This window comes from Zea mays, chromosome 2 (assembly GCF_902167145.1).
Source record: "Zea mays cultivar B73 chromosome 2, Zm-B73-REFERENCE-NAM-5.0, whole genome shotgun sequence".
In the NCBI taxonomy this organism is placed as follows: Eukaryota; Viridiplantae; Streptophyta; class Magnoliopsida; order Poales; family Poaceae; genus Zea; species Zea mays.
The window spans coordinates 23,979,865-24,007,643 of record NC_050097.1 but is presented as its reverse complement, the minus strand read 5'-3'; positions in this window follow the sequence as shown (position 1 = coordinate 24,007,643).

Below are 27,779 nucleotides of genomic sequence, written 5' to 3'. Positions count from 1 at the left end.
ATCAGGGGCCCGTCAAGCACACCCTCGAGGAGTGCGTTATGCTTCGGCGTCATTTCCACAAGGCCGGGCCACCCGCCGAGGGTGGCAGGGCCCACGACGACGACAAGAACGAAGATCACCCAGCAGGGGGGTTCCCCGAGGTCCGCGACTGCTTCATGATCTATGGAGGGCATGCGGCGAATACCTCGGCTCGGCACCGCAAGCAAGAGCGCCGGGAGGTCTGCTCGGTGAAGGTGGCGGCGCCAGTCTACCTAGACTGGTCCGACAAGCCCATCACTTTCGACCGGGCCGACCACCCCGACCATGTGCCGAGCCCGGGGAAATACCCGCTCGTCGTCGACCCCGTTGTCGGCGATGTCAGGCTCACCAAGGTCCTGATGGACGGGGGCAGCTGCCTCAACATCATCTACGCCGAGACCCTCAAGCTTCTGCGCGTCGATCCGTCCTCCGTCCGAGCAGGCGCTGCGCCCTTCCACGGGATCATCCCTGGGAAGCGCGTCCAGCCCCTCGGGCGACTCGACCTCCCAGTCTGCTTCGGGACACCCTCCAACTTCCGAAGGGAGACCCTGACGTTCGAAGTGGTCGGGTTCCGAGGAACCTACCATGCCGTGCTAGGAAGGCCATGCTACGCGAAGTTCATGGCCGTCCCCAACTACACCTACCTGAAGCTCAAGATGCCGGGCCCCAACGGGGTCATCACCGTCGGCCCCACGTACAAACACGCGTTCGAATGCGACGTGGAGTGCGTGGAGTACGCCGAGGCCCTCGCCGAGTCCGAGGCCCTCATCGCCGACCTGGAGAACCTCTCCAAGGAGGTCCCAGACGTGAAACGCCATGCCGGCAACTTCGAGCCAGCGGAGACGGTCAAGGCCGTCCCCCTCGACCCCAGTGGCGACACCACCAAGCAGATCCGGATCGGTTCCGGGCTCGACCCCAAATAGGAAGCAGTGCTCGTCGACTTTCTCCGCGCAAACGCCGACGTCTTTGCGTGGAGTCCCTCGGACATGCCCGGCATACCGAGGGATGTCGCCGAGCACTCGCTGGATATTCGGGCCGGAGCCCGACCCGTCAGGCAGCCTCTGCGCCGATTCGACGAGGAGAAGCACAGAGCGATTGGCGAAGAGATCCACAAGCTAATGGCGGCAGGGTTCATCAAAGAGGTATTCCATCCCGAATGGCTTGCCAACCCTGTGCTTGTGAGGAAGAAAGGGGGGAAATGACGGATGTGTGTAGACTACACTGGTCTCAACAAAGCATGTCCGAAGGTTCCCTACCCTCTGCCTCGCATCGACCAAATCGTGGATTCCACTGCTGGGTGCGAAACCCTGTCCTTCCTCGATGCCTACTCGGGGTATCACCAGATCCGGATGAAAGAGTCCGACCAGCTCGCGACTTCTTTCATCACGCCGTTCGGCATGTACTGCTATGTCACCATGCCGTTCGGCTTGAGGAATGCAGGCGCGACGTACCAGCGGTGCATGAACCATGTGTTCGGCGAACACATCGGTCGCACAGTCGAGGCCTACGTCGATGACATCGTAGTCAAGACGCGGAAGGCTTCCGACCTCCTCTCCGACCTTGAAGTGACATTCCGGTGTCTCAAGGCGAAAGGAGTCAAGCTTAATCCTGAGAAGTGTGTCTTCGGGGCACCCCGAGGCATGCTCCTAGGGTTCATCGTCTCTGAGCGAGGCATCGAAGCCAACCCGGAGAAGATTGCGGCCATCACCAGCATGGGACCCATCAAGGACTTAAAAGGGGTACAGAGGGTCATGGGATGCCTCGCGGCCCTGAGCCGTTTCATCTCACGCCTCGGCGAAAGAGGTCTGCCTCTGTACCGCCTCTTAAGGAAGGCCGAATGTTTCGTTTGGACCCCTGAGGCTGAGGAAGCCCTCGGCAACCTGAAGGCGCTCCTTACAAAGGCGCCAGTCTTGGTGCCGCCGGCGGACGGGGAAACCCTCTTGGTCTACGTCGCCGCGACCACTCAGGTGGTTAGCGCCGCGATTGTGGTCGAAAGGCAGGAGGAAGGGCATACATTGCCCGTTCAGACGCCGGTCTACTTCATCAGCGAAGTGCTGTCCGAGACTAAGATCCGCTACCCACAAGTTCAAAAGCTGCTGTATGCTGTGATCCTGACAAGGCGGAAGCTACGACACTACTTCGAGTCCCATCCGGTAACTGTGGTGTCATCCTTCCCCCTGGGGGAGATCATCCAGTGCCGAGAGGCCTCGGGCAGGATCGCAAAGTGGGCGGTGGAGATCATGGGCGAAACGATCTCGTTCGCCCCTCGGAAGGCCATCAAGTCCCAAGTGTTGGCGGATTTCGTGGCCGAATGGGTCGACACCCAACTGCCAACGACTCCGATCCAACCGGAGCTCTGGACCATGTTTTTCGACGGGTCGCTGATGAAGACGGGGGCCGGCGCGGGCCTGCTCTTCGTCTCGCCCCTCGGAAAGCACTTGCGCTACGTGCTGCGCCTCCACTTCCCGGCGTCCAACAATGTGGCCGAGTACGAAGCTCTGGTCAACGGATTGCGGATCGCCATCGAGCTAGGGGTCAGACGCCTCGACGCCCGCGGTGATTCGCAGCTCGTCATCGACCAAGTCATGAAGAACTCCCACTGCCGCGACCCGAAGATGGAGGCCTACTGCGACGAGGTTCGGCGCCTGGAAGACAAGTTCTTCGGGCTCGAGCTCAACCACATCGCTCGGCGCTACAACGAAACCGCAGACGAGCTGGCTAAGATAGCCTCGGGGCGAACGACAGTCCCCCCGGACGTCTTCTCCCGGGATCTGCATCAACCCTCCGTCAAGCTCGACGACGCGCCCGAGCCCGAGGTACCCTCGGCTCAGCCCGAAGTACCCTCGGCTCAGCCCGAGGTACCCTCGGCTCAGCCCGAGGTACCCTCGGTTCAGCCCGAGGCACCCTCGGCCCAGCCCGAGGTACCCTCGGCCCCCGAGGGCGGGGCATTGAACGTCGAGGAAGGGCAGAGCGGGGCCACGCCAGACCAAGATTGGCAGGCCCCGTACCTGCAATATCTCCGTCGAGGAGAGCTACCCCTCGACCAAGTCGAGGCTCGGCGGGTAGCGCGACGCGCCAAGTCATTCGTCTTGCTGGGCGACGAAGAGGAGCTCTACCATCGCAGCCCCTCGGGCATCCTCCAGCGATGCATCTCCATCGCCGAAGGTCGGGAACTGCTGCAAGAAGTACACTCGGGGGCTTGCGGCCACCACGCAGCACCCCGAGCCCTTGTTGGAAATGCTTTCCGGCAAGGCTTCTACTGGCCAACGGCGGTGGCTGACGCCACTAGAATTGTCCGCACCTGCGAAGGGTGCCAATTCTATGCGAAGCGGACACACCTGCCCGCTCAGGCTCTGCAGACAATACCCATCACCTGGCCCTTCGCTGTATGGGGTCTGGACCTCGTCGGTCCCTTGCAGAAGGCGCCCGGGGGCTACACGCACCTGCTGGTCGCCATCGACAAATTCTCCAAGTGGATCGAGGTCCGACCTCTGAACAGCATCAGGTCCGAGCAGGCGGTGGCATTCTTCACCAACATCATCCATCGCTTCGGGGTCCCGAACTCCATCATCACCGACAACGGCACCCAGTTCACCGGCAAAAAATTCTTGGATTTTTGCGAAGATCACCATATCCGGGTGGACTGGGCCGCCGTGGCTCATCCCATGTCGAATGGGCAGATAGAGCGCGCCAACGGCATGATTCTACAAGGGCTCAAGCCTCGGATCTACAATGACCTCAACAAGTTCGGCAGGCGATGGATGAAGGAACTCCCCTCGGTGGTCTGGAGCCTAAGGACGACGCCGAGTCGTGCCACGGGCTTCACGCCGTTTTTCCTGGTCTACGGGGCTGAAGCTATCTTGCCCACTGACCTGGAATACGGCTCCCCGAGGGCGAGGGCCTACACCGAACAAAGCAACCAAGCCAGCCGGGAGGAATCGCTGGACCAGCTGGAGGAAGCTCGGGACAGGGCCTTGCTACACTCGGCGCGGTACCAACAGTCCCTGCGACGCTACCACGCCCGAGGGGTCCGGTCCCGAGAACTCCAGGTGGGCGACCTGGTGCTTCGGCTGCGGCAAGACGCCCGAGGGAGGCACAAGCTCACGCCCCCCTGGGAAGGGCCATTCGTCATCGCCAAAGTTCTGAAGCCCGGAACATACAAGCTGGCCAGCAATCAAGGCGAGATCTACAGCAACGCTTGGAACATCAAACATCTACGTCGCTTCTACCCTTAAGATGTTTTCAAGTTGTTCATATACCTCGTACCTACGCAAAGTTTAGTTGTCAAGGAAGGGTCGGCCTAGCCTCGGCAAAGCCCGACCCTCCCTCGGGGGCTAAAAGGGGGGAGACCCCCTCTGCGTCGAATTTTTCCTCAAAAAAGGATCTCTTTTTAGCAGGATCTCTTTCGTGCTTCTTGACTACTTCGGAAAGCGGATCCTGGAAACGACGAGAGTCCAGATGCTCGGAACAGGAGGAAAAAAGACGCAGCTTCGCGAGCGCGGCGAGGGCGTGTTCTTCTGGCCTCGGCGGCCGCAGAAAGCACACGCTACAAGATGATCTGATCCTGCAGGCTCGGGTCTTCACGCCGAAGGGAGCCGTAGCACCCTCGGCATCGACGACGTCTTCAGCAAAGCCCGACCCAGCCTCGGGCGGCGCCGCGGTCCAGGGGCTCCTCCGGGAATCCGGCCCAAGCAGGCGGCTCAACCGGTTACCCCTGGGGCCTCGGTCAACCGGCTTCCAAGGGCGCCAGCCCGACCCGAGGCCTCGACTGATCGACTTTGGCGTCGGCCCCGCTGACGGACAACACGGCTAGGCTCCGGCCAACCAGGTTCCCATTCTCGAGCCAACTCCGCCTCTGTTCATACTGATATCGCTACCCCCGGCCTCGATCCACCGAAGGGCGGCCGAGGGGTCTCTTCAACTAAGCTAGAGGAGCCTCACATAACAAGGCCGAACAGGCCGAGGGATTCCTACGCCTCCGGGATACGGATACCTCACCCGTCACCTTGGCACGGGGCAACTCATGCTTGGTAAAGCGGTTCAGATAATCAACGGGCGAGACTTAGTGCTCGAAAATGAGGAAAAAACACGGCTCCGCGCCAAAATCACATACACGTTCAGGCCTCGACAGCCACAATGAACGAACTCACTGGCATTCGAAGTGCCATTACAAACGGAACTCCGGTTCCCCCTCCGCAGGTACGAACAACCCCACTCCGAGGGGGAAGGCCTGCGGAGCGACGGAAGGCCGACGAACGGCGCGCCGTCACCTGCTCCAGCAGTGGCGACGACGGCGACTTCTGCTCCGGGGGGCCGAACAGCGGCAACGCTGACCTCAGGGTGGATGCCGCTACCAGGAGGCCCCCGCCCATGCCAAAACTCGTGAGGCAAGGACGGGCAGAAGGCCGTAGAAGTTGGAGGTCAGCCCGTGGCCGGTCCCGGCCGCCGCGCCGGCGGAAGAACCTCTTCCGGCTGCCGTGGCAGACGCCGACGCCGCAAGTGGCCCCGAAGCCACTCGCGGCTGAAGACCAGGCACGCTGCAGCTGCCGGACGCCACGGGCAATGCCCGCTTCTCCCCCCATCACTGAGTGAAGGAGCGGGCCACCGCCCACACAGGGGCCGACCCCAACTCGGCACTCTCCCCTCCCCAGCCTTGGTGATGAAAATCCTTGAGGCTGAGGAAGGGGCAGAGGCCGCAGCCCGGCTCGCTTTCCCCCACCATCAAGCTGGAGGTCGCCATCTCGGGTGACCGCTGGTGAAGGGGTGCGACCGGGCTGCGTGATGAAAATCCTTGAAGCCGAACGATGGCCGAGAGGTACCAACTCCCATGGAGTTGCGTTCCTCCAACGAGGAGGCGGAAAGGCGGTGGATACCCCCCATCCGGGGGCTTGCAAGACGGGAAGACCCGACGCTTAAGGGAGGAAGAAGACATGGTTGCCTTACAAAAGGAGGCTCCCTCCTTTTAAAGGCAACTCCCCCTACGTGCGCCCCCAGGCGCCGCGGGCCGAGTATTCTCCAACACGCTCCAAGGCCCTCCCCTGCGACTCGGGGGCTGGGTCCCGCATGTCATGCAAGCCGGCTCAGGGCAGAAGAAGCCAAACCGCCGCGCATGGTGCGCACGACCGTCCAGCGGTTACAGGCGACCCCCCATTTTCGCCCAGACCAACGGGCAGAAGGGGCGGGCAGCCATGCAGGCGGCATGCAACCGCGCCAGATGGACGCGCTTCTCCGACTTCTGACACGCCAGCTTGGAACCCAGGCCCACGCGTCGAGCAACCGGCGCGCCAGTTGCTGCATGCAAGCAACCACACCGCCACTTGTGCCACCATCGCGCCTCTTCGGTTGCGAAGCCTATGCCACGACTCGAGGCGACCCAACAGCGCCAGACTGGCGCATCGGTCAAAGCGACCGAAAGTGGGCCGGCAGTAATAGCGGTGGCAGGCGGGCGGGCGCAGCGGTCACGTCGTCAGCCAGGCTCACGTCCCATCCTGAGACAGCAAGAGAGCCTCCTCTCACGGCGTGAAGACGGTGCACCCGTGACCCGCTCCTCGAACGGATCGCACGCGCGCAATGGCCGCCCCGCCAACCACTCGCCCCGTCGCATTAACTCCGCGGCGGGACACGCGGCGCTTCTGGCAGGAGGAGCGCGCGACGCTTCACCTTCGCCGTAATAACCGCGTCAGAAAAGGTACGCCACGTCGTCCGATTTCGTATCCTTTTCCGTTTTCCTCTTTCTCTATCTCTTGCAACAGGGACCGGGAAAGGGGGATACCCCGAAAGGGATCCTTCTCCGCGAAGGAACCGGGCTCCGAGCCCCCCATTACTGATCAGGGGTTCGAAGGCTGGCCCCCCGAGGGTTCAACAGTCGCCTCAGATCGCGTGGGCCCGACACCCACTACTGGTCAGGGGTTCGAAGGCCAGCCCCCCGAAGGGCTCCATGGCCGCCTCAGGCTACTCGGGCTCCGCGCCCATTACTGATCAGGGGTTCGAAGGCTGGCCCCCGAAGGGTTCACAGTCGCCTCAGACACCGAGCGAGGGATGACCAGGGGTACGTTCGATACATAACCGAGGCTCGGGCTGCGCTCCCGAGGTACCCTAGGACATTTCCGAGACCAGCGGGAACGATCTTGTAACGGAATCCCATCGGAGGGAGGCATCGAGCCCTCGGACCCCGTCGCCAGGGGACCGGGTCCGGCAAATCACCCGCAGGTACTTTTGGGCGTGCCTCTGGGCCCCTAGCCGACCCCCAACGAACGGGGCACGGACGTCCACTCGGATTACCCGCTTGCAGCTCACCGGAGACACCATGTTCGGTGCCCATCGAGGGTAACATGGCGCACTCCCCCCCTCCTCCTTGCGGAAAGGCGACGTAGGGGTGTATGTAAAAAGCCGAGTCTGTCCCTGATCGTCCTCTCGCCCTGTGCAGAGGCTCGGGGGCTGCTCTCGCAAAAACCGGCTCCGGCCAAATCGTTGACAGCGTCAACATACCAGCCCGAGAGCTTGGGCCCCGACCGTGCACCCAGGCTACGGCCAGTTCGCATGAGGGAACGACCAGACCAGCCGAAGCGTTAAGCGAAGTATTAAGACCTCGAAGGAGTGTAACCACTCCTCCGAGGCCTCGGGGGCTACACCCGGCGGGTGCGCTCGCGCGCACCCACCGGAACGAAATGCAACCGAGAAAGGCTGGTCCCCTTGCAAAAAAGTGCGACAAAAGCCTCCAAGCGAGTGCTAACACTCCCTTCGAGGCTCGGGGGCTACTGTCGGGGACCATAATTAGGGGTACCCTCAAGGCGCCTAATTCTCAGCTGGTAACCCCCATCAGCATAAAGCTGCAAAGGCCTGATGGGCACGATTAAGTCAGGGATCAGTCCACACGAGTGACTCGATCACGCTTCACCCGAGCCTAGCCTCGGCCAAAGGCAGCCGACCTCGAGAGACTTCCGTCTCGCCCGAGGCCCCCTTTTTATGGCGGACACATCACCGGCTCGCCCAAGGCCTTGGCTTCGCTCAGAAGCAACCTTGACTAAATCACCACACCAACTGACCAAATTGCAGGGGCATTTAACGCAAAGGTGGCCTGACACCTCTATCCTGACACGCGCCCCCGGCAGAGCCGAGGTGACCGCCGTCACTCCACCGCTCCACTGGCCAGTCTGACAGAAGGACAGCGCCGCCTGCGCCACTCCGACTGCAGTGCCACTCGACAGAGTGAGTCTGACAGGCAGTCAGGCCTTGCCAAAGGCGCCACGGCGAACTCCGCTCCGCCCGACCCCAGGGCTCGGACTCGGGCTAAGACCCGGAAGACGGCGAACTCCGCTCCGCCCGACCCCAGGGCTCGGACTCGGGCTAAGACCCGGAAGACGGCGAACTCCGCTCCGCCTGACCCCAGGGCTCGGACTCGGGCTAAGACCCGGAAGACGGCGAACTCCGCTCCGCCCGACCCCAGGGCTCGGACTCGGGCTAAGACCCGGAAGACGGCGAACTCCGCTCCGCCCGACCCCAGGGCTCGGACTCGGGCTAAGACCCGGAAGACGGTGAACTCCGCTCTGCCCGACCCCAGGGCTCGGACTCGGGCTAAGACCCGGAAGACGGCGAACTCCGCTCCGCCCGACCCCAGGGCTCGGACTCGGGCTAAGACCCGGAAGACGGCGAACTCCGCTCCGCCCGACCCCAGGGCTCGGACTCGGGCTAAGACCCGGAAGACGACGAAACTCCGCCTCGCCCGACCCCAGGGCTCGGACTCCGCCCTGGCCTCGGCCAAACGACTTCCGCCTCGCCCGACCCCTTGGCTCGGGCTCGGCCACGGCAACAGAAGGCAGACTCAACCTCGGCTTCGGAGGAAACCCCACGTCGCCCTGCCTAGGGCACAGACCGCCACGTCAACAGGAGGCGCCATCATCATCCTACCCCGAATCGACTCGGGTCACGGAGAACAAGACCGGCGTCTCATCCGGCCAGCTCCGCCAGAGGGGCAATGATGGTGCTCCACAAGCTCCATGACGACGGCGGCCCCCAGCTCTCTTACGGAAGCCGGACGACGTCAGCAGGGACTCGACCGCTCCAACAGCTGTCCCTCCATCAGGCTCCGCCGCACCTCCGACAGCCACGACATCACGCCAGCAGGGTGCCCAGATCTCTCCGGCTGCCACATTGGCATGTACCTAGGGCGCTAGCTCTCCCTCCGCTAGACACGTAGCACTCTGCTACACCACCCCATTGTACACCTGGATCCTCTCCTTACGACTATAAAAGGAAGGACCAGGGCCTTCTCAGAGGAGGTTGGCCGCGCGGGACCGAGGACGGGACAGGCGCTCTCTTGGGGCCGCTCGCTTCCCTCACCCGCGTGGACGCTTGTAACCCCCCTACTGCAAGCGCACCTGACCTGGGCGCGGGACGAACACGAAGGCCGCGGGACTTCCACCTCTCTCACGCTCGGCTCCGGCCACCTCGCCTCTCCCCCCTTCGCGCTCGCCCACGCGCTCGACCCATCTGGGCTGGGGCACGCAGCACACTCACTCGTCGGCTTAGGGACCCCCCTGTCTCGAAACGCCGACAGGTACTACATGCGTATGTGATGATGATGTGTACCTAAATAATAGTGAACCGACTGAACTTATCTTCCTATAATCTTGTCGACTTATTCTTTAATCCGTTTCGATATTCAAGGGTGCTGCACGCGGGAAAGTCGGACGGACGCTATGGATAGCGCTTGAGTCTGACGGGTTGCTCGGGCCTGAATCTGCTTATTTCCCATGTCGGCCCATTCCGCCAGTAGTCCTCCCCTGGCCCGCGAAGGGATGGCCTTGCGAGATAACAGGCCCAAAGCCTCTCGCAAGGCCTTCTTGCCTTCTAGTGGACCCGGGGGATATCTGTCCCCCACAAGCCCCCAATCTTTGAGTTGATTTTGAAATAATCAGCCCAAAGATTCTAGGTCTGGCTCGTAGGCTTGTTATGTGGCATGGTTTCCTTTCTGCCGATGGGTGCACCGAAGGTACACCCATTGGGTATAGCTCCTAAGATTTGAGTGGATTCTTAAAAATAATCCTCCCACAGGTCTTCATCTTGTGCTTTGGAAATCAGCATCTTGCACCATCTTATGCTTTAGAAGTCAGCATTTTGTCTTCTTGGGACTAATAAGCTATTGGGTGCACCGAAGGTGCACCCAATGGGTGTAGCCCCCGAGTTTTGAGTGGATTTTTTGAAAATAATCCGCTCAAAGGTCTTCATTTTGTGCTTTAGAAACCAACATTCTGTCATTATCTTATGCTTTAGAAATTAGAATTCTGCATTCGTCTTATGCTTTTGAAACTAGCCTTTTGTCGCTCTTGGGACTGGACCCATGGGTGTAGCCCCTGAGCTTTGAGTAGATTTTTGAAAATAAACCACTCAAAGGTCTTCATTTTGTGCTTTAGAAATCAGCATCCTATCATCATCTTATGCTTTAGAAATCAACATTTTCTCTTCATCCCATGTTCTTGTGAATTCAAACAATGCTATCTGTCCGCACCTTGTTAGGTCTGAAATTTATTTGATCGGTGACAGATTGGATGTCTGGTAGATGGCTCTCGGCTGGACATCACCCCGCTCTATGCTTCAATGCCTCTGCGGATTAGACTTGCAATTAAGTAGCTATATTTGGATTTCCTCCGATCTCTGTCGATCTCCTCCTTTTGTCGTAGTACATTCATTGCGTACACTGTATGGATATGACTTCTTCAGAAAATCTTTTGAAAATTCCTGGCTACACACCCAATGGGTGTGCCCAAGGGGTGTCTTGGTACACAGAGCGTTTAGCATACTGTCCTGGAGTAGTAACTTGATGTGACCGTGGGGTGTAATCATATCGCCCGAGCAGTTGACCTTGGTCCAGACGGTGCCGTGTTACGCGAAGCGGCGCCTATTGCCTGACTCATTTTCAGGCGGCTTGAATTGCTTATTGAATACTCGTGACTGTTCGGTGAGCGTAGTAGGAAGTGGATGGTCACCCCCGGCCTCTATAAATAGCCTGCTTGCATCATTGTTCTCTTCACTCATCTTTCGATCATCTATTACTTTCTTCTACCTTTCTCTTCTTCTCCAACCGACCATGGGCAGAGGCAAGAGAGGTCATGCTGGCGACAAGTGAAAGCGTGCCCCAAGTCCTCCCTCAGAGGACTTCGGTGATTCGGAGTACTCGGAGGAAGTTTCCTCCAGGTCTGAGGGATCGCCGGCTTCCGCTTCTCCCCCGGCATTATCTGATGACTTAGACGACTCCCAGGGGTTGTCCACTGTCGTCTGGATGTACATGCGTGCCGTCGAGCGTGCCAGGCTCGAAGGGTCGGACGAGTCGGAGGTCTCCTCGGATGAGGAGGACTCCTCTGGTTTGTCTGAGGAGCGGAGCAGCGACGACAGTGATGATGAGGGCGACGGCAGCGGCGACGATAGCGGTGGAGGTGACGGTGGCGAAGGCGATGACGACGATGGCAAAGGCTGTAGTGAAGGTGACGACGACAGCGGCAGTGGAGGCGACGGCGGCAGCGGCAGTGGAGGCGACGGTGGTGACGGCGGCGGCAAGGGCGACGACAGCGACGATGATGACGGCGGCAGCAAGGGCGACGACGGGGACGGTGACAGTGGCGAGGGCAAGGCCAGTGGCAAAGTGTCATTGGTCTAAATATTAGTATAGTTAGTAGTAGTAGTAGTAGTAGTAGTAGTAAAATAATAATAATGTAGTGGTAGTTAGTAGTGTAGTGTAAGTAGTAGAGTAGTGTAATGTAATGTAGTAAGCAGGGCGGGAAAAGGCCGACTCATAATGAGTCAGCTTTGAGTTTGTGTAACCGCCTCCAATATGAATCAATAAATCAGTTGCCTCAAGTGATCGATGTTTTGCTGCTTTTCTGTTTGCGCGTTTGAAAGTTTGTCCATATGTCTGACACTGCTAGCATTTTAGAGGTAATTGCCGAGTGATGCTTAATACTTTTGCTTTTCCGAGTAGTGATCTGGCACTTTAGAAATAGTGTCCGACCCAAGAAACCCCATTTATACTCGCGTCGACGTGCCTTTTTGATTTCCGAGCCCTAGCTTCACCTTTTCTCTTCATCCGCTCCTCTGCTTCCCCTGAATTTCCGAGCCCGCTCGCCCCGCCGGAAAAAATCGCGATGGCCCCTAAGCGGAAGAGGCAGAGCACCGCTGCTGCAATCATCCCGCCCATCGACCCCAATAGCCAGTTTCCCTTCGCTGGTAATCTCGTGTCTGTCATTTATTAATCTGATCTTCTTCATCTCGTTGAGGTTGGGGTTTTGCTTCCAAAGGAGCTCTGCTCTTGGCGGATCTGTCATGGTGTCATTGTTCTGACAGAAGACACGCATAAATCTATCGTTTACATTCCCTTTCTCATTCGTGGGCTTGCTCTTCCCATCTCCCCCTTTTTCCCTGGCCTGCTTGATTTCTATGAGTTGAATCTGACACATTTGAACCCTAATTCAATTTTGCAAGTTGCCATTTTCATACATCTGTGCGAGGCTTTTCTTGGGATTCTCCCCCACTTTGGACTTTGGAAATATCTTTATTACTGCCGGCCCGGGATGGCTGGGGGACAACACCAACTTGTTGGTGGCACAAGTTTGGAGCTTCGCTAGGGAAGGAAAGTGGAGTATCTCGGTATTCCTCTCAAGGACAGTATCAAAGGATGGCACATTGAGTGGTTCATCATGGAAAACCACTGCAAGTCCCTCCCCCCTCGGCCGAGGAGGCAACCAGATGTCCGCACACCTAGCTGGGTAGAATCTCCTACCTTTTCGGAGATAACAGAAGCCAAAGCATTGCTTGCTGAGATCTGCTTGCTGAAGGATGGGGGTCTGACTACTGAAGTTGTGGTTGCTGATTTCGTTTTCAAAAACATTCAACCCCTGAAGGACAGAATCTATCCTGCTTACTTATATAGTGGCGTCAATGATTCCACTCGGGTCACGAACAGGAGGATTCCCAATGAAGATCTGCTGAGCCGACTGAACATGATCTTGAGAGTCAGAGTCTCAAATGCTAGTGCTCCTATGGCCTATTCTGCATGGAACCTGCCGCCAAACAGGCCATTCTCTGAGTTTGTTTCCAACCCTCCCGCTCATGATGGTAGCCTGGGTCATAGAGTGCGACCCTCTCCTGAGGACATTGAGGCATTGATCGCTCCACTTCGGAGTCTTCCTAAGGATGAGAGGCAAACTCACTTCGAGATGCCAGCCAGCACCGATGATGCTGAATTGGATGTCGTACTTAGCCTGCTGGCTAGAGAATCGTCTGACTCTACCCGCACCGAGCCTATGGCCATCATGACTGGGCAAGAATTTGGTGAAGAAGCGAAGATTCGGAAACCTGAAGGTGCCCGCCCAAAGCGTTCATGCCGAGTGAACCGCCTGACTGCACCTGTCGAGGAGAAAAAGAAGAGACGACTCCGGCGACTGTCATGCTTGGATCAGGATGCTGGTCCTTCAGTGTCGATCCTTGACGATGTCCCGGCGGACGCCATTCCCAAGGTTGACGCCAAAAACAGTGATAATGCACAGGCTAATGGTGGCATGTTTGATGAGGATTAAGAGGAGGAATAAGAAGAAATCTCATTGATCTGCAAGAACAGTCGTTTCTACAGAGGCAGCGAGGGGGGTAGCGATATTCCCTCTCCAGCTCTATCGGCACTTGTCGGTCTTCAGGGGCTTTCAATATCAGATTTTGATCAAGCACTGGAGAAAGTCATTCATGAAGACATACTATCGGAGCCTCCTGAGGCTGATATCCCCGTCATCTGTCCAGAGGTCCCAGATGGTGGGCTTTCACTGCTTGATTCTGCCAGGCAAGAGGTAACCCAAGTGATGTCTCACACATCGTCGACCTTGGAGGACAGTCTCCCATGCAAGGACACTGATCCGAGTTACCCGACTCCCATGGAGGTGGCTAAAGGGCCTTCACCTTTAGAAGTGGCTGCTGCAGAAGACCTAGCCCCCGAGGGTGGCACTGGCAGCTACCTAGCCCCCGAGGGTGTTGCTGGTAGCAACCCAGCCCTTGTGGGTAGTGCAAGCTGCAATCTAGCCCCCGAGGATGTTCAGGTGTGCTCTCTTTCCAATGTTTCCATGGATGTACACATCGGGTCACCCCCAATCCGGTCCGATGGGGTGACGACAGCACGTGCTTCTAAGACCTTAACTGGACAAGTCGCCTTAGAGGTCGGCGAGCCAGACGCAAGGAGCCTGCTGTCTGCTGGTGGGGTTGAGGTCACCTCAGGTGGTGCTCTCCAGATTGTTCCTACTGATCTTCCCTCGTCAAGCCATGCTCCAGTTCCTCCTGCCCTGAGTCTTCCACAATTCCTTTCCAATCTCCAGGTGAGTTGGTCTTTCGCTCTATATTGCTCGTACTAGCGAATTATCTTTCTTGTGCTCATCTGTCTATGACCACAGGATGTTATTGACGAAGTATCTGTCCAGTTGAGGTCATGCGGCATTGCTCTTCCTGAACAAGCTTTATCTCTGATGCAGTGGAATCATTTGCTGCTCCAGAAACAGATAGATGATCTAAAGGCGTCGAATGCTCGTTAGTGAGCTTACAGTTTCTCTAGTTGTTCTAGTTGATCAACTTATCTTTAATCACACATTCCTTTTCAGCTGCATTATCAGATATGGCTCAACGATGCTCTGACCTTGAGGAGAAGTATTCTCAGAGTCAGACCGACTTAGCTTAGACTTCTGCCTTTCTGGATAGTGCACGCTCTCTAAACTCTTCTATGAATGCCCAACTTGATTCTTAAAGGATGGCACATGAGGTAAGCTTCCCTGGCTGAGCCTGCTTTGTTATTATTGCCTTAGTGCTGAATGTTGTTTTCTGCTTGCAGGAGGAGAAACGAGCACTTGTTGCCTCTTGCGACAATCTAGACAGGTTGTACCGTGATGCCAGCAACTCCTTGACCATCCTGGAGAGGAGCCACCGCTTCACCATGTTCGACCTAGATCATCACCGCAATGAACTGCAGGTGTCTCAAGATGAAGTTCTGTGACTTGGACGAATGCTGTCGACCAAGGATTCCACCATCAAGGATCTGCGCGCTTCCAAGAAGACTGTCGCGCAGGAGCTAGAGGCAGCCCAGCTTGCTATTAAAACTCTTGAGGACAACTGCACCGTCCTGAAGGCCCAGCGTGACAAAGCTATTGATAAAGCCATTCACGCTAGACAGATCCTGATGAGGAGACCTGGCGTTGTGGTGCCTGACGATATTGTTGCTGATGTCAAGACCACACCTGATGCTGCAAGTCGTCCCTCTTCTTCTGCTGCACTTGCGAAGGATACTGTCTGAAAAGATGCTTTGACATGGTGATGTCCTGTAAAAAACACTTTTTGTATTGAGTTAGTATCACTTTGGAGGATAGATGTAATGTGAATTTTATGTGCATGCGACAGTTGTGTTAGAACTCGAATATTCTGTGAATAGGGTGCCGGAAAATGCCCCTAGCACTAGCAAGTAAGATATTCTCTTTTTTTGAAGTATTTTTAATCTCAGCTGGTCGTTCTGCTATTAGGGTATAGTGGTCACCCTAAACAACGCGAATGCAAGTATACCGCGCTGGCTTAAGGCGTTTTCTGACTTAAACAGATCGCCTTGCTGGTAGGGCGTAGTGGTCACCCTAAGTGAAGTAAGTTGGACTATATTTCACCAACCTAAGTCATTGCCGACTTAAGCCGATCGCTCCGTTAGCAGGGTATAATGGTCACTCTTAGTCAAGTAAGCGTGAGCATGTCGCACCGACTTAAATCGTCACTGACTTAAGCCGATTGCTCCGTTAGCAGGGTATAGTGGTCACCCTTAGTTAAGTAAGCGTGAGCATGTCGCACCGACTTAAGTCGTTGCCGACTTAAGTCGATTGCTCCGTTAGCAGGGTATAGTGGTCACCCTAAGTCAGGTAAGCATGAGCATGTCGCACCGACTTAAGTCGTCACCGACTTAAGCCGATTGCTCCATTAGCAAGGTATAGTGGTCACCCTAAGTCAGGTAAGCGTGAGCATGTCGCACCGACTTAAGTCGTCGCTGACTTAAGACAATTGCTCCATTAGCAGGGTATAGTGGTCACCCTAAGTCAGGAAAGCGTGAGCATGGCACACTGACTTAAGTCGTCACCGACTTAAGCCGATTGCTCCATTAGCAGGGTATAGTGCTCACCCTAAGTGAGGTAAGCGTGAGCATGTCGCATCAACTTAAGTCGTCGCTGATTTAAGCCGATTGCTCCGTTAGTAGGGTATAGTGGTCACCCTAAGTCAAGTAAGCATGCTGAGTTCAAGTCCAGCCCAATTGAAGTCAGATGTAAGTCAAGAGTCTGAATGCCTTTGGAAAACAAAAACTTTATTTATGATGAAGTCCTCAGATTACAGAGTACAATGTTCCTTCAAGAATTTTGAGGCCTTTGCTAAGGATAGAATTTTCTGAGGTGTTCTATGTTCCATGAGTTCCCCACTTCTGTGCCGTCCATCTGAGTAAGCCGGTATGATCCTGGTCGTGTGACCTCTGATACAATGAACGGTCCATCCCATAGTGGTGATAACTTGTGTCGCCCTTCCCCTGTTAGAATTCGGCGAAGGACCAAGTCTCCCACTGCAAAGGATCGGTGTGCTGCACAGCTTTATCATGGTAGCACCTCAAGGTCTGCTGGTACCTAGCCGACTGAATTATTGTGTTCAATCGTTCTTCCTCGAGCACGTCGATATCTTCTAGCCTGGTTGCCTCTGCTTCGGCTATGCTTTCGAAAGTTAACCTCGGCGCCCCGAAGATTAGGTCAGCGGGCAGCACTACCTCTGATCCATAAACCATGAAAAAGGGTGTTTCCATGCAGAGCCCGACTGGGTTGAGTTCTCAGGCTCCAAACCACGTATGGCAGCTCTCTGATCCATTTTCCTGCGAGCTTTTCATTCTTGTCAAATATTTTCTTTCTGAGTGCTTCCAATATCATTATGTTGGCTCTTTCTACTTGGCCACTGGCTCTTGGGTGCGCCACTGACGCATTCTTGATCTGGATGCTCCGTTGCTCGCAGAAATCAAAGAATTTAGAACTGGTGAAGTTGGATACCAGGTCGGTGATGATGCTGTTTGGTATCCCAAACCTGAACATTATGTCTTGTATGAACTCCACCGCTTTGGCTGAGGTCAAAGAAGCGATTGGCTTATACTCTATCATTTTGTGAATTTGTCAATGGCAACCAGTACATGAGTATAGCCTCCCTAAACCTTCTTGAAAGGTCCGATCATGTCCAGCCCCCAGCATGCAAATGGCCATGTTACAGGAATGGTCTGCAGCTGCTGCGCGGGTAAGTGTTGTTGCTTTGATAAGAATTGGCATGCCTCACACTTCTAGACTAACTCGGCAGCATCGCTCTTCGCTGTTGGCCAATAGAAACCGGATCTGAAAGCCTTCCCGACCAGAGTCCTTGACGATGCATGTATTCCACACTGCCCCGCATGGATTTCATCTAGCAATTGCTTCCCAGCAACCGAGTGAATGCATTTCATGAGGACTCCTGCCGCACCTCTCCTGTACAGTAAGCCCCCTATGATGGTGTAGTGGGCTGATTGCCTCGTGATGCGTTCCGCTGCAGCCTTGTCATCCGACTCTTCTTTATTTTTTATATACCTGATGATAGTGTCACACCCAGTTTTGGAAGGCAAACCGAATGCAAACCATGTATGTGCTAGGATCAGAAACTCACGTACACATCGATTACATAATTGGACATCATCACACAATGCTCGAAATAAATAGCGGAAAGGTACTTTATTACATCAAGATGTCCAAGACATCCACAGAGTATATTACATAACCATTGTCTTTAACGTAATTATCAAAGTGCGGAAATACGAAACGTAGATGCTAAGCCTACACAGGCAGCTGACTGGGGTTTGCCACTAAAGTAAACTAGAACTCGTCATAGTCCTGGAACTCCTCAAAGTCCTCCATGTTGCCAGCTTCACCTTCTGAGCACTGAGTACACTGGGGACAACCTGGGGTGGGGGTGGTGTGTAAAGCAAGGGTGAGTACACATCAACGTACTCAGCAAATGTCCCGTTTGGCTAAAGTGGACTAGCTGTATATGGAGTTGAGGTTAAGCAGTTGCTTTTAGTTGGTCAAGTATTTATTATTATTAGTAGAGCCAAGTTTTAGTAAATAAACCAAGTTATTACCCAGAAGTACCTCCTCAAAAGAGGAAATACGAGAGATCAGATTTTATAACATCATTATTGACCATCATCATAAAAGTATCCAAAGTTCTTCTAATCAAAGAGGATCCCAAGGCTGCTCTTAACCATGAGCTTGGCTGATATACCAGTTTTAACACTCTGCAGAGGTTGTACACTTTACCCACAAGTCGTGATCCCTTTCCAGCTTGGGTTGTACAGACCCGATCTTCACCACTAAGGTGAATTGCCAGGGATACACTACGTAGCCTTTACAAAGACTCCCCTGGTGCATAGTTGCTCGTTAGGTTTCAACAATCGTACAAACGCAGTACACCTTCCCAAGGTAGGTGACTAACAAAACCAAATCGAAAGAACCTCTGCACCCCAACTTTGGCAGAACGAACACTATGCCCCGGCCCCCATTGACGGCCCTCCGGCAAAGCCAACTATACCACTAGGTTCATCTAATTAATCAGCTAAGGGCGTCCCATTCCACCCTCATGGTTGTACTGTTATCCCGGGTGGTCACTCTATGAACAGGTCCTTACGGAGAGGTACTCAGGAAAAAGGCCTGAGCCGCCTAAGGTATCACAAGATCATCCACATAATCACGATAACAGTATTGTATCATAAATGTTCACATCATGTTCATTGATTAAGTTAAGGCAATAGTAACATGCTAACCATGATAACCCAAAAGGTAATCAAAGATAAGTGAATATAGACTAGTCAATCCTTAGGTTTCATAAACTAATGCAGGACAGTGAATCATAAAGTATGTAGGACATAATGGGTCAGAGGAGACTTGCCTTCACCAGGTTGCTGCTCAGGGAGGTCTCCAACAACACACTCAGGAACCTCGGACTGCTCGTTGTCTAAATAAAGCGAGCATGCATTCAATACATTTGGAAGTACAAATAAACATCACACCAAGCATGTACAAGCATTGGAACACATCTTAAAAAGGACACAATACTACATAAGGGATAAATAAATTCAAAGTATAACATAAACTATGGCATACATTAACTTTATTTGAAAATAGATTATTATTTCCCTAAGTGTTATTTATAAGTACATAATCATAGATCAATTTATTTTATTGTGACCTAAAATTTAGAACAGAGATGAACTTATGTAATACATATTATTAATCTCTCAAGCTTAAACAAGTTTAAATCTCTAAGGTTCTCCTTTTATTTATTTTATTAAATAAATAAAACATACACCTACATTAGTTCATATTCAATCCTAAAAATTAGAGTGTGCAGACAATAAGTGAAACCATTTTATTTAAACAGAGAATAGTTCTATGAACATTTCGCAATTTGAATCACTAAATTTGTAGTTCATATACAAAAGTTATGAAATAAATAAGTTTGGGAATTCAAAATATGATATTAGGGCCAATTATGTGAATATTTAAAAGCCCAGGGCTAAATCTGCAAGATTACAGGGGTCTGCGCGCGGAAACCAGGGACGGTGGGTTGATTTCCAATAAACCGAGGGTCTCTTTAAGAAAACTATCGCGCGAAGGGGTATCGGGTGAATCTAACCGTCGGATCTAAAACCAACGGCTGAGATTAGATCTGCGGCCGAGGGCGCGCGCGCAAGCGGGCGAGCGCTAACAGGCGGACCAAGGAGTGCTAGCAACAGAGGGGGAGAGCGCGCTGACCGAGCGGGCCCAACACCAGGGGGTTTGGGCGCTGACAGGCAGGCCAAGGCGTCAGGGCGCGCGGGCGCGAAGCGGTACCCGTGGTTCGGGCCGTGCGATCTGAATCGGACGGAGGGGATCAGACCAGGGAAAAACAGAGAGCTGTGGGCGGCACTACTCTCCGCGGCGGTGAGGTCGCCAGAGTTGAAGCAGGCGGGAGTTAGGGGGTTTCGGGGTCGTCGGAGTTGGGCAGAGAGGAAGAGGGCGCCACGGCGAATTCAATGGCGGGGAAGGGACCATGAATCCATGGACAGAGAGGGGAGAACGGCAGTGAGAAAGCCTCGGGCGGGCCGGAGGAACTCTGGTGAGCCATTTCGGCCACGGGGAGGGGTCCTAAGGCGCGCTAAGGCCTTGGCTAACTTCAACAGAGGCAGGGGCGACATAGGGACTTACTCCGGTGAACTAGACCGGGCTAAATCGGCCAGCCACCGCGTGAGCACGGCGGACCGCCACGACCGAGCACTGACGAAGGTGAAATTGGTCTAGCACAGGGTGCAATAGGGGAAATTGGGCACGGGGACGGGTGTCTCACCTCAGGGCGGAGCTCGGTGAGGCTTGGGGTGGTCTCCGGCGAGCTGGATGGCCAGGAACGCCGGTGCGGGTTCCCGACGGCAGCTGGCGGCGTGGGCAGAGGGCGAAGCTGCACGAAATAAGATGAGGGGTGTGCGCCGGGCATTGGCGGGGCTCTAAGAAGGGAGCTGGGCGCGTGGGCGGGCGTCGTGGCCGAGAAATCCGGCGACGTGCGCGAGTACGCACGCACCGGTCCACGGCGAGTGCGGAGGGGGCGGAACTGACAAGGCAGGCCCACGGCGCAGAGAGAGAAGAAAGGGGCGCGGGGGGCAACGGCTCGGTGACTGGCGATCCGGGCCCGCGAGACAGAGAGAGAGAGCGAGAGCGCGCGGGGGAGAAAAACTGGAGCCGACGGATCGGCCCCACTGGGCAGCGAGCGAGAGAGGGAGGGCGCGCGCGAGGGAGAATTGCCGCTGACAGGCGGAGGCGGCGCGGGCGCGCGACCTGGCTAGGCTTAGTGGGCCGACTGGGCTGCTTTCCCTTTTTCTTTTTCTCTAAATTTACTAATTCCTTTTCTATTTCTTTTTCTATAGGGTTTTCAAATCCAAATTCAAACTAGGTTTCAAATTCAAATAAATTCAAACTTGTGCAACACTTCAAAGAATATTTTAAGCTCAGCATGATGCAACATGTCATGACTCATAAGGTTTTGACAAAAATAAATAATTAATCTCCAATAGTTTAAGCTATTTCTAATCAAAAGGAAAGAGAGAAAAAGAATTTAGAGAGAGAGAAAGCCTAGAGTGAGAAAAAGAAGAGTAACACATGATTTTGGGTGATAATTAGAAAGAAATTTTATACCCCCAAAATTAGGGTGTTACAGACCTATCCCCCTTAAAAGAATCTCGCCCTCGAGATTCAGGGATGGCTAGAAAAGAGCTCACGGTACTTGGCTTTCAATTCATCATCTCTTTCCCAGGTTGCTTCTTCTTCTGAGTGGTGACCCCATTTGACTTTGCACATTCTGATGGTACTTCTCCGAGTAACCCGATCTGTTGTCTCCAGAATTTGAGTTGGCTTCTCAATATAAGTCAGGTCCTCTTGAACTTCAAGATCCTCTGCTATCAACTGCTCTTCTGGCACTCTCAAGCATTTCTTCAACTGAGACACATGGAACACATCGTGCACAGCGGACAGGTTCTCTGGTAAGCTGAGTTGATAAGCCACTTCTCCACGTCTTGCTTGAATCTGATACGACCCAATATATCGAGGTGCTAGCTTGCCTTTGACTCCAAACCTTTTGGTTACTCTGATGGGTGACACCTTCAAGTAGACATAGTCTCCCACTTCAAAACTGAGTTCCCTTCTTCTGGTGTCAGCATAGCTTTGCTGTCTGGATTGCGCTGTCTTTAAATTCTCTCGGACCATTCTGATGTTCTCTTTGGCTTCAAGCAAAATATCTGGACTGAACACCTGTCTTTCACCAGGTTGGTCCCAATGCAATGGAGTTCTGCAATTCCTTCCATAAAGCACTTCAAACGGTGACATCTTCAGGTTGGCTTGGTAGATGTTGTTGTAAGAGAATTCTACATATGGTAATCTCTTGTCCTAACCTATCTTGTCTTGCAAAGCACAAGCCCTCAACATATCCTCCAGAATCTGATTGGTTCTCTCTGTTTGACCATCTGTCTGTGGGTGGTAAGCTGAGCTGAACTTCAAGTGTGTGCCCAAAGCTTCATGCAACTGCTGCCAAAAATGAGAGGTGAACTGGGTGCCTCTATCTGATACTATCTTCTTGGGAACGCCATGCAAGCACACAATCCGAGCCATATATAGTTCGGCCAACACCGCACTATTGTAAGTGGTCTAGACTGGTATGAAATGGGCCGCCTCTATCAAACGGTCCACTACTACCCAGATGGAGTCATAACCAGTACGAGTGTGGGGCAAACCGACTATGAAATCCATTCCGATCTCATCCCATTTCCACTGAGGAATCTGCAACGAATGCAACAAACCTGCAGGTCTCTGATGTTCTGGTTTAATCCTCTGACAACTGTCACACACAGCCACATACTCTGTGTTGGAGACTTGTTCTCAAATACTATGAATTAAGAACAAGGCAACACAAGATGTTAAATGTTAATGCCCTTCGTCCTTCGAAGCATTATTTCCCTTAGGATATAATGATCTTCAGACGAAGGTCATGAAGGACATACCTTCATCATCGCAATATATGTTAAATAAAAGAAGAAGCATATGATATATAAGAAACAACATAAACTATCATATAACATTATTAATTCATTCTTATTCATTATATCATCATGGAAAAGCAGGAACAATATTGAATTACAAAAGTACCTTCGGCTTGTCAAAAGGCAAAAAAGTACAAGCGTGACGCAAAAGTAGGTACAAGTCAGTGTGAACAGTACGGGGGTACTGTTCATTTATTTATAGGCACAGGACATAGCCTATGAGAAATTACAGTCAAACCCTTTACATTTACTATTGGCTTATAGAAAAATCTATGAGGACTAGATAGCCTTTTTCCCCTTTAAGTCGGTTTCTTTTCCCGCGATTGAGCCGAAGCTCCTTTGCGCATAGCTTCGAAGTAACGACAATCTTCGTCACGATCATGCCCTTCTCATAGTATATGCCTTCAATCCTGAATCCGAAGGTACCTGTCTATAAACCATGCTTGGAAAACACTGTTAAATTACGTTTTTGAGGACCTTCGGAGGACGAAGGCCCCCAACAGTAGCCCCTCGCAGTATTAATTTGTTTAAGATAACGAATTCAGACTGCGACATAGACGAAGGCTTTAAGCCGAAGGTCCGAAAAAACACCTTCCCTTTGCTAGAATAGCAACAGTCAATGACAGACGGGACCCTCCAACTCGGGGCATGCCGAGCGTATAAATAAGAACTTGCACCAACCACATTTGGTACACTGCTTGCACCATTTGCTTTGTTTTCTCAATTTTATAGCTCTTGCTCACTAACACTTGCTAGTTTCTCAAGCTTTCTAAGCTTTGGTTTGAAGGACACATTTTTGTCATTTCCGAAGAAAAGATGTCTCAAGACAAGAAAGTTGTTGCTGAGACGAAGCTAACCGAAGAGGAGAAGCTCTATGAGCAGAAGAAGGCTGCGAATCCATATATAGCTGGATTTTTAGAATCAATGGCAAAATCAAATATAGAGAAGATTACAAAAGAGATATTGGAGGGCCTGTCTGAAGACACTGGTGACAGTGACAACTATGATGCAGAAAGTGGGGGTGAAGATTCCGAAGATCGACCATGGAGGCCAAGCCATATAATTTTCGGAAAGTCGACCATCAAGCAAAGTCACCTTGAGAGCATGAGGGGGAGTTACTTTCGAGATATGTCTATTGTGAGGGCTGGTGAAGATAATAACACTCCTGCGCCTGAGGAGAATGAAGTTGTGATTTTCCGAAGCTTCTTTAAAGTTGGGCTTCAGTTCCCATTGAGCAGGTTTGTAGTTGAAGTGTTGAAGACCTTCCAAATTTTCCTTCATCAACTGACCCCCGAGGCCATATTGAGGATGGGAGTCTTCGTCTGGGCAGTAAGGAGCCAAGGGATAGAACCAAGCACAAAATGCTTCTACAGCATGCACAAACTTATGTATGATACGAAGGCCACGGGGAAGGAACAATATCACAACAACTTCGGTTGTTACGGGTTTATCGCCCCTCCCAACACAAGTCACCCAGTGCCAACATTTCGGAAGAGGTGGCCGGGAAATTGGATGGAGGAATGGTTTTATGTGAAGAACGACTTGGTAGCGAGAGAGGATGTTAAGGAGGTTATTATGCGTCCCATATGGTCCCGCTTTGGCCTTCGAAAACCGAAGGTTGAAATCGATGAAGCCGCTGAAGCATGCCAGAAGGCCTTTAGTACTGTATGCTTCTTTATTGGTACCAGAGACTTGATTCAAGAACATATAGCATTCAGAGTGTGGCCGCTTGTGGAGAACTGGGCAATGCCGAAGGAGACTGTCACCGAGTCTAGCGAAGGTGACCTAGTTCGACTGAAATATACATTCAGATATGGAGACAAATTTGATGAACCAAATGATGACTGGCTGAAATGTATCGAAGTTACAAGTGATGAATTGCTTGGGCCATATTCCAAAGCAGAAGATAATGCATTATCCACATCCTTCGAGGGCCAAGGAAAAAAGAGATTGAATAGAGTTTTGATGTCATTGGTTTTGTTTACCCCGACTACTGCTACCCGCTGCGAGGACGGGGAAAGAAGACGAAAAGTGCTGCTTCGGCCACTCCAGATGAGCCTACGCCGAAGAGCAAAAAGTTGAAAGTCCTTACCCACCGTCCACGCTATATTGAACCGGCCATGGTGCCTGAGTTTGGCGGGGAGACTTCTTCAGCTGCTGAAGCAAAGGAGCCCATTCCTCCTACGCAGAAGGCTGAAGATCCGGCTATAATGCTGAAGGTAACTTCAGCCAAGCTAGCTGAGTCAAAGACTGATAAAGATAAGGCCGAAGAGCCAAAAATTGAAGGAACAAAAATGTCAGAAATTTCAAGCCCTTCGTTAGAAGTAACAGTGTCGAAGGCGCAAAAAAGTTTTGTGGTAACTCCCAAGAGAAGAAGGATGGCTAATGTACTAGATGTGCTAGAAACAGTAAAGACTTTGAACTCAACTCCTTCAAAGAAAATTGCCGAAGCCTCAAAGGTGCAAACTGAAGTTGAAACAGAGCAGGCCGAAATTGAAGCTGCAGTAATCCAAGCCGGTACCAAAGCTGGGCCTTTGGAGCCCTCTGAGATAAAGCCTGTGGGAATTGAAGAAAAGGCAACAGAAGAAAAAACCACAAAGCAAATTTCGCCTAAAAAGGTTGCTACTCCTGCTGCCGAAGCTTTGAAAGAGAGCATTGATTATATCATCCGCCATGCTTTGGGAAAGGTACTTTCTAAAGAAGAAGAACGAGAAGCTCAACATTATGCCCAAAAACTAAAATACCCGAAGGGGGCATTAGTGTTTAATGGCAGCGGGGAAGAAGATTTTTTGTACTGTCTCCCGGATAACAAAGAGATATCCGTCAGCCGGGAGATAGGAAGAAGCTTCGGATTTCCGAAGCTAGAAGATGGCCTCTCAGTATTGTCAAAGGAAGAATTGGGTGACAGTTTAGCATATAATAGCCTAAAGGTATAAAAATCAATTTTGTATTTGAAAACAAATTACTTCATTTGTTTATACTTAATGTTGTGCTCCTCTTGCAGGGCTTGATCCTTAGCAACACCCTCAGAGCTCAGAAAAACATCATAGATGAAGGGTGTACAATGGCTCTGAACAACCTTCGTTCAGAGGTTATTGAACTAAGGACTGAAGGCCTTGAAAAGGATAAGATATTAATTTCATTGGTAAACAAAATAAAAGAAGACGAAGCTAGTTCCAAAGTTCAAGCTGAGGCCCAAAAAAGTGAAATTGAAGACCTTTGGAGACAATTAGCTGAGGCCAAAGAAAAATGTGTTGTTGCTGAAGCTAATCGAGATGCCAGCGAATATTGGAAAAATTATTTAGAAAAGACAGTTGTAGAGCTTCGCGCCTCCAAGAAAAGATGTTTTGAAAAATCTATGGAGTGCGTGAAAAAGATGAAAACTAGCTTCACCAACGTGGGCACCTATTCAAACAAAGACAACTTCATACGAGGCGACCCTAAGGGTGTTATCGAGTGGATCAGCGGTGAAGCCGAAGCTTTTGAGGAAATTTTAAGTGATCGTGGGGACGTCTGTGCATTCTCTGGTGCGAGAGGAGTTGCAGCCGTCTTGGAGAAGGCGGGTTGTGATCATGTTAAAACCTTGGCCCAGGCTAAAGCTGCTTTCTCCATGGATGACACGAAGGATCCCTCAGCCGAAGCAAGTTTTATGGGCGGAAAATTTTTCACTGATATCTGGGAAAATGGCGGCTGAGAAATGGCTCACGAAATAATGAAGAAAAGTGAAAAAGATATTCATGAGGCTCGAGAAGCGGCGAAAAAAGCTGAAGAAGTTGTCGAACGCGAGAGACAGATAGGTATCGTTTAATAGCTTCTAGCTTCGTCATTTGTTTTCGTGACTTCTAACTAATTGATATTTTCTACCGTAGCTGAACTACTTCCTCCACCAGAGCCATTCGACCCACTGGCCGACCCAGAAACGAAGAAAGTAATAGAAATCATTAATATGGCCGAAGCTATTGTCGGCGAAGTTGTTACTAAACTGCTTAACGATGTTGTAGAGAAAGTTCTGAAGGAAGAATAGTAGTTATTGTAAAAACATTTCTAGGATATTAATGTAACATTTGCTGAACTAAGTCTGTAATATTTTATGCTTATAGTTTTGAATCTAAGATGTAAATTGTTTGTAATTCAGTTCTTTGTGATGCATGAAACTTTGTATACATACCGTTTTTGAGCCTTCGGCGAAAAAACATCTTCCCTTCTTTTCATGCTTCGTAAAGAAGAGTGTTTATGCTTCGTGAGAATATCCATACTTCGTAAAGAACATCCAAGCTCCGTAAAAACTTCAATGCTGCGTAAACATTAGATCTCTTCTTCCATATCAGAGCTGATGAAGATATGCTTCTCAGCTTATTTTGTACCTTAGTACCTTTTCATTTTTGTAAAGCATTCTCCGAAGATCGACTTCATTTCCAATTCATGTCATTGGTGTGATATGATGTATGATGTGATGCTATGCGATATGATGCGATGATATGATGCAAAGAATGATGCTAATGCCGAAGACACACCCACGCTAAAACACAATCGCTGCGTCCCCTTAGGAACGATCAAAATCTCTTTGCCGCTTATTTTTCGGTGTAAGTTCTGCATCCCTGTCGGGGACCATAATTAGGGGTACCCTCAAGGCTCCTAAATCTCAGCTGGTAACCCCCATCAGCACAAAGCTGCAAAGGCCTGATGGGTGCGACTAAGTCAAGGACCGGTCCATTCGAGGGACGCGATCATGCCTCGCCCGAGCCCAGCCTCGGGCAAGGGCAGCCGACCCCAGAGGATCTACGTCTCGCCCGAGGCCCCCCTACAGCAACGGACACACCTTCGGCCCGCCCAAGCCCAGTCTTCACCAAGAAGCAACCTTGGCCAAATCGCCACGCCAACCGACCAAATCGCAGGGGCATTTAATGCAAAGGTGGCCTGACACCTTTATCCTGACGCACGCCCTCCAGTAGACAGAGCCGAAGTGACCGCAGTCACTTTGCCGCTCCACTGACCGGTCTGACAAAAGGACAGCGCCGCCTGTGCCGCTCTGACTGCTGTGCCACTCGACAGAGTGAGGCTGACAGCGGCCAAGCTCGGCCCTAGGCGCCATGGGAAA